This window comes from Corapipo altera, unplaced genomic scaffold (genome assembly GCF_003945725.1).
Source record: "Corapipo altera isolate COAL_440 unplaced genomic scaffold, ASM394572v1 113, whole genome shotgun sequence".
NCBI classification, from domain to species: domain Eukaryota; kingdom Metazoa; phylum Chordata; class Aves; order Passeriformes; family Pipridae; genus Corapipo; species Corapipo altera.
In genome coordinates, this window is record NW_020884895.1 from 5,827,965 (window position 1) to 5,834,029 (window position 6,065).

General features: G+C 38.9%; 1 long non-coding RNA gene across 1 annotated transcript in view; it reads left to right on the forward strand.

The window, feature by feature from the left end:
* The first annotated feature begins 5,570 nt into the window (after positions 1-5,570).
* Positions 5,571-6,065, forward strand: part of LOC113949319 — a 9,588-nt gene continuing 9,093 nt past the window's right edge. The window contains exons 1-2 of the long non-coding RNA XR_003528415.1: positions 5,571-5,587; positions 5,819-5,906. This is a non-coding gene — a long non-coding RNA (uncharacterized LOC113949319). The remainder of the gene's footprint in view (positions 5,588-5,818; positions 5,907-6,065) is intronic.

The following is a 6,065-nucleotide window of genomic DNA, read 5'->3' on the forward strand; positions in this document are numbered from 1 at the left end:
AGCTGAGCTCTGACACAATAATTATTCCTTTTGTTGTTCTCTTCTCATTCGATAAGTCTCGTGGTTAGACACAATGGTTTTCCATGTGGGCAAAAGGTTGGAAACCGTACATTTGGAAACCGTACATTTGGAAAGCATTAATTTGGGGGGTTGTTTTTAAAGAAGTGTGGGGTTTTTCTTCATTGGTCTTCAAATGCTTTGGTTTTGAATTTCTGAGATTTGTAAATGTAAGTACAAGACACTTCTGAACTTCTCTCTTCATACTAGAGAAAGGAACTGACAGTTGCTTACTGTATTATATGCTGGAGTGAAAGCATCTTTAGCAGTACCAGTCTATTAATTTTATTCATAAAATTAAACACTAGAAGTTGTTCCAGCTAGGCCTATTTCTTTCAGTTTCTCAGGAGATCTCCTGTACTTTCCTCTGTGCTGTCTGACACAAGGCGCACTAAAAATCAAAAGCAGACCCCAAAGCCATAGGGAGGCACAAGTCACAATTAAAACCAGGCTCATTGCAGATGGGGAAGGAACCAAACAGAGCCATTCAAACCTCCACCACTTCCTACACAGTAGAAAAATCATTTAAAGAAAACCTTTAGGATATGTTTCTCAAAGGTTATTTGAAAAGGCTGTGATCCATTAGTTTTGAATTTGCAAAATCCTGGACATTACTTACCCATGTGCCAAAACTGAAATGATAATAGATGTTCTGGGCAACTCTAGTAACACAGGTGTGCATTGTGCTGTGCACACACACAAAGGAGTGGTACATGTGCACGAGTGTGCATGTATATTTGCCATTATTGATTTTTTTATTGACTTTTATTTTTCCTCTGATGATTTAGCAATATCTAAAAGCAGCAAAAATGTGGATGAAAATCATTATTGCAAGTGTTAAGTTGTGTTGGAATTTTTAAATCTATATTAGCAGACAAAATCCCAGAGCATCGTTCTCCTGGATGGCAGTGCAGAGGGGTAATTAATCACTGAGGGGCAAAACTATATTGAGTATTTGCTTGTGCTTATCCTGAACCAGCTCAGTACATGGCATGATTGCAACATGTAGGATTGTTTTGGAATAAAGGAGCACAGGATTTTTTAGACTTTTTACCTCAATAATTTTTTTTTTTTTTTTATTGGCAGTAAAATGGTAATGCACTTAAAAATGCAAACTCTAACAATAAAAAGGGTTTGCTCTGTATTTACAGCTTCTGAATAACGATTGCAGAAAGGTGGTAACTTTTAATTTTGCATTAACCTAGCTTGGCTCCGCAGTGAGCGAGGTGCAGAGCTCGAGTGACGAGAAATGAATCAATCGCTGTCTGTGCCTTGGCTGTCCCCTGTGAAACAGTCTAAACCTGTCAGATTGTGACAGCTTGCTCTATCTGCACAAATGACACCATTTTTGAGAAATCAAGGACTGCTGATATTGCTGTAACAGATCTAAAAGTGCATACTGATGTGATCTGCCTCTTCCTGTGAGATGGAATTTGAAGCTGCCAATACGTGGAATATTTCTGCTGCATCAGCTTATCATCTCAGAAATGTGGATCAGAGTTTTGAAAGAGTTCAGCATGGAACAAATCTCCATCTTGTCTAGCTCTGATACTTCAATCCTAATACATGAAAACCTGATTAAAAAAAAGTCTCTCATACTCTAAAAGCCACAAGCAGATTAAGCAACTGCCTGGAGAACATCCTTGAGTATCCCAGACATATGGGGTACTGAAATGTGTTGTCCACCAACTCTATTACATCTTGTATAAACAAATGTAGTGGAGCACTTCTCATCTCCCAAAGCCCTAAAGAGGTTTCCAGAGCACTCAGCCATATCCTTTGTGTTTGAATAGAGCTTGGCAAATGTGAGAAGTTTTCAGTGCTTTGGCCAAAATGTAAACTGAAGGGGAAACAACTCAATTACAGTCCAAGCAAGGTGGCTATTATGGATGTATTTTAGTTTTACAATGGGTGGAGAAGTAGTAGTTGGGCTTGGAAAAACCTTGTTTTGGTTAAGTTGTTAAAGGAAACAAGGAAGCTGTTAACGAAACAAGTTGTCCAATGCAAACTAAAAAACCTGAGTTTCATGGATGGGGGATTGGTTTGGTTTTGTATAAATAAAGGAGAAAAGAAATCCATTTAAAAAGAAAAGTGCCAGTTAAAAATTAAAAGCTGAAAAATCTAATTTTGAAATATTTTGGAAGAAATCCACACTTTCCTTACTGAAATAATTTTTTAATTTTTGACCAGATGTTGCAATTAGTTTTAGCTAACTATATTGAATTACTATCTGGTAATAAATACACTTTTTATCAAGATGTCTGTCCACCTTCACCTTAAAGCGTTCAGGCAGAGCCAGTGAGAGATGGGTAAGTGTTGCTGTCCTGTTAAAAGAGGGATTATAGAGCCTTTAATGTCTTTTGGCTTTCGAAATCTTATCCAACAGATGTGTGAACGAGCTTCATTTCCAGCCATAACAAAATAAACATTTGTCACCTTTAAGAGAACATTACTGACAAAATGAGACCTAAAGATTTGTGAAAATTTTTTCCTAAATTGTTCATTCATTGTAATTTTTTTTTGTGGTTTGAGCACAGCTATAAATCCAAGTAAACAGCATCTAGCTCTGTTCTAAATAAAGTGCAATGGAAAAAGGAGTTTAATTTCTCCTTAAGATCTCTGGAGACTTGATGTATTTTTGAAACACGATTGGTTGCCCTGACACTGTGACAGCAGCCAGTTGTTTCAAAGGAGCATTTGCTTGCTTCGAAGCAGAGTAGTTGACCTTGATACTGCTGTACTCTCAGTGGGAAAGGATAGTCAGAGGATAAAGCAGTGGCTGGCAGAGGAGGCAAAGGCAGTCCATAAAGATCAAAAAGCTTTTCTAGCATTCTGATAAAAGTAAAGAAGTAAAGAAACACAAACCTGGTCACTGTGGTTGACATTTCTTGCTCTAGTTCCTCATCAAGAGGCTCAAAAAGGCTGCATCTACCTCACTGCCCCTTGCCCGTGATGCAGGATGAGATGCTTTTCCATGAAAAATTCACAATCTTGAATAGCTGAGTGGGGCCTGAACCCCTCCAGGGATGGAAACACCTTTGTCAGACTGCACCCATTTTCTATGGTTTGTGCATATTAACTGAGGGACTTTGAGTTGGCCATACTGTTCATTACCAGTGCCATCCAACCTTTGATGTTCTCAGGGTACAGACCACATAATAACAGCTGCTGAGATACCCTCTGTTACAGTAGTTACTGTGTATACATTTTCCTCCTATTACAAAACTGATTGAGTAATGATTTTTGTGACTGTTTCAGCCTTGTATTCTGTTCATGAAATGATAGCGACTGATTTTTTTTAATGTACTATTTTTCAATCAATACATATTTTTTAAACTTTTTTTTTTTCCTCTTTGTTGATCACCAGGTCTAAACCCAACTTGTCTGTTCACAGCTGTGGCTGTTATTTACTGATGATAAGAGTCTGAAAACTTTTATGAAACAAATACTAGATGGACAGTTTCATAATAGACATTCCATACTGGTAAACTGAAATGCTCAAGTGTTCTTGCATGCAAAATGGATGCAAAAAATTGATTAATTTATAATCTCAGCTTGCTGGAAATAAAAAAGCATATGCATTACTTGTCCCGTGCTTTTTTAAATGTAACTGGTATATTGGTAGCAGCACAAATTGGCATGTAATTTTCAATATGCTCCATATAGTTAGTAACACTGAGGATATAACTGCCTGAATTGTCCATGTTTAAACAGTGATGACAAAATTATATAAGAGCCTGTTAAATACAACTATATTAATAGTTTAAAATTATAGTTGAATAACTGACAGTTAAAACTATATTAAACCTAACCATTGATGCCTGATCTATTTGGACTCAGGCCTACCAACTTGCCAGCATCTTTTCCAGGGATATATAGGCCTGTTTACTGGTATGCTGGGACCACACATTTAACCTGAAATAATAGTACTGTGAGGATACAGGTGACCACATATTTTTAGTTTCAGGGCATTCCTGAAAGCAAACATAACAAACCAGCTGGTAATCACTTGGCTACATGGCCACGTTCACCATGTATTATTCTCTAAACTGACACGGAAATTGTGAACTTTCAGTATGAATGTGAACAGCCCCAAGGGCAGTAAGGAGGGGTGGATTTATGAGCAGACAATGGACAGATGAGCAGACAATGCAAAACTATTTGTCTATGCTTTGATTCATAGAAATGAGTGCGCCAGGCACAATGAGAGATGGGCAGACTCATTACTTCATTTCATTCTTCTGAAAGGACGCAATATAATGAGGACAGAAAATAGAATATGCAACGCATTCTTTTTTTGTCTTTAATGTACTCCTGTGGTTTACTTAATTTTTTTTTTAGCCTGTTACACCAAAGGTGGAAAAGAGAAAACAAAGGAAAAGCAGATAAAGGAGTAATGAAAGATAGAAACTGCCTTACTGGGATTCACAGCCCCATGAAAGGGGGCTTGCACAGTTCAGGTGGTCTAAATTGGGGTAGCTCTGTAATTACAGCCTATTGGACAGACAGAAAATGTCTCTGGAACTGCCAGACTGGATTTTTTACAAGAATTAAAATTGTTGCTGTAATAAGAGATGAAGTGGACAAATATACTCAGTAAAGTCTATTAAAAATAAACCTTGTGTGTGTATGCCTATACTTCCAGTTGAACTCTAGGCTGGCAGGAATCAGCCTGTTACTGAGAGGCACCACTGCAGGACAGCAGGACATCAGAAGGCAATAAGCAAAATGACTACAAAGAAGACTATTCCTCTGTACACTGCACATATGCACAGCAGTGCATGCAGTCAGCAGAGCTGTCAGTGCTTCCTGGCAAACACAGACTGCCTACAGGCTCCTACAGGCTCAAAAGTCACATTATATCTGTATCTTCTATATTTTTCATTACTATGTGTAGAACAGCTAAGCTGTAGCGCTGTAAAGTAATAACACTGTGCTTACCCAAACAATTAAAACTTACTTATCTTCCCTTGAAATACCAAATAGTAGTGGTTTACATAATGGCTTTTCCTCATCGCAGTCAAGCAGTCACCTTGCCAGAAAAGGCAGCAAACACCAATCTAGACTAAATAGCATGTTCATCCATGCAATGATGGGGCGCAGCATTAAGACAAATGTTTTCCGTGCTGCAAAGGTCCTTATGAGGCAGAGAAGGGGCCCCAGAATATATTCCAGGACCTGACTTTGCCTCTCTGGAACAGAACAGAAAGATTCCTCATGCTCCAGCTCCTCCAAGCCATAGTGCTTTGAAAATATAGCATCTGGTCCAAAATCTAGTAAACTTGGATATTCTAACTGAACATACATTTCATAAACTGTATAAAATGAATCTGCTGTGCTAATTGTTCTGCTCTAAGGCTTTAAGGGAATGCCAAACACGAACAGTTGAGTTGTGGGAGGCGTGTCCAAGGCACAGGATACGTGCGGGGCAGAGGAGCCCAGGGGAGCATGCGCCGACATAGGTAATCTTATTTGTCAAAGAAGCGCTGATTTTAAAGTAAATTCTCTTTGTTCACCATCTCACGAGGAGGTGTTTTTCCTTATTATATAAGGACATTTGCGTACCCTACAGGAATCCTAGGAAGGAAAGGCTGTGAAATCATTTCAGTTGGAGATGGTGCTCTGTCCTGCAATAAGCAGGATAGGAGATTGTGGCCATATCAGCCTGATGTGCTTGTGCTTCCTGGAAAGAAGTTTAGCTGCAGGTGGCTGAACAGGCTGTAAACCCAGTGCACTGAAGGATTTTTCTTTTTCTCTGTAGGTGATGCTAGCAAAGAATCTGGATGTGTCTCAAGGGCTGGTGAACGGGGCACGAGGCGTTGTTGTAGGATTTGAAAGTGAACAGAAGGGTAAGTGAGCTTCTTGATCTCTTGTTGAAGGAAGAGGGGAAAAATAACAAAACGATTTTTCATTGATGGCTGATGACTTCTCAGCTTTCTTTACTGCCTGGTAAGAATAATTTGAGGGAAAGCAGGGAGGAGATCTCTGCAGGCTTGGGGCTCTCACCA